Below are 1,304 nucleotides of genomic sequence, written 5' to 3'. Positions count from 1 at the left end.
TACAAACTAAATAGTCTGATTTACAGGCCCAAAAATGCCTGATTGTTGCCTTAATATTAAATGTACATAATTTGTGGCAGTAAATAATAAATGCTGTCGCTTGCTCCGATTTATTCCAGTTGAAAATCTAAAAAAGCGCTTATGAATAATAAATAATAAATTCGCCCTCTCACCCTGATTTTGAAAAAAAAGGCCTGTAAAACAGACTATTTATTTTGCATGACCTTGTACTTTAAGAAATATCAAGCTGATGGACAATTTTTCTACAAAAATTTATCAGGCCCATGGGGCATTTGGATACAATTACTAAAGTTAAACACATAGATTTTGGAATGCATTTTATTCTCATTTGGTAATTTTGATTTTCTTGAAAGGAACTGTACAAGATTATATGGATGACAATTACTTTATAAGATAACTTGCAACATTTTAAATTGTTTGATATTGCTTAGAGTATCATGAAAAAGTTGTAGGTTATTTATTCAACTTATTGTTATCCATTTGTCCAGTTATTTATTCAAGTAATTGTTATCCATTTGTCCAGTTATTTATTCAAGTAATTGTTATCCATTTGTCCGGGTTATTTATTCAAGTAATTGTTATCCATTTGTCCAGTTATTTATTCAAGTAATTGTTTTCCATTTGTCCAGTTATTTATTCAAGTTATTGTTTTCCATTTGTCCAGGTTATTTATTCAAGTAATTGTTATCCATTTGTCCAGGTTTTTTTTTATTCAAGTAATTGTTATCCATTTGTCCAGTTATTTATTCAAGTAATTGTTATCCATTTGTCCAGTTATTTATTCAAGTAATTGTTATCCATTTGTCCAGATTTTTATTCTCCAGTTGTCACATGTCATGCAAGAAAGTTTTCTTGAAAGATTTTATACTGAAATACTAAAGACTATAATATAAGTGTTTGGTGCGGAACATTTCTACGTAATGAATTATCATAAGTTACCAATGTTTCATTATCACTATTACTATTACTATCGAGATCTTGTATTTCACTTAAACAATTAGTCAGTACTTCAGCTTGATGACTTTGATAATGTTCATTTCTAAAACCTGTATCGTAGGCTTTATATCGTTTCTGTATCTTCTGACGTATAACTTCCTTGGAATGCGAGGGTTTTAACGGAATGGCATTGCTATATACTTCACGTACTAATGTTTGTCTGTTTAAAACATCGTAATATATTATACTACAAAACACAGGGGTAGTTATAGGCTGGGACCAGGCAAATACGGTTAAATAACGATATGTTTTAGCCGATTGTTTGAAATCTTTGTCGAATAACGTAA

Source organism: Lottia gigantea, assembly GCF_000327385.1.
Source record: "Lottia gigantea unplaced genomic scaffold LOTGIsca_11, whole genome shotgun sequence".
Taxonomy (NCBI): Eukaryota; Metazoa; Mollusca; class Gastropoda; family Lottiidae; genus Lottia; species Lottia gigantea.
The sequence above is the reverse complement of the archived record's forward strand: the minus strand, read 5'-3'. Positions refer to the sequence as shown.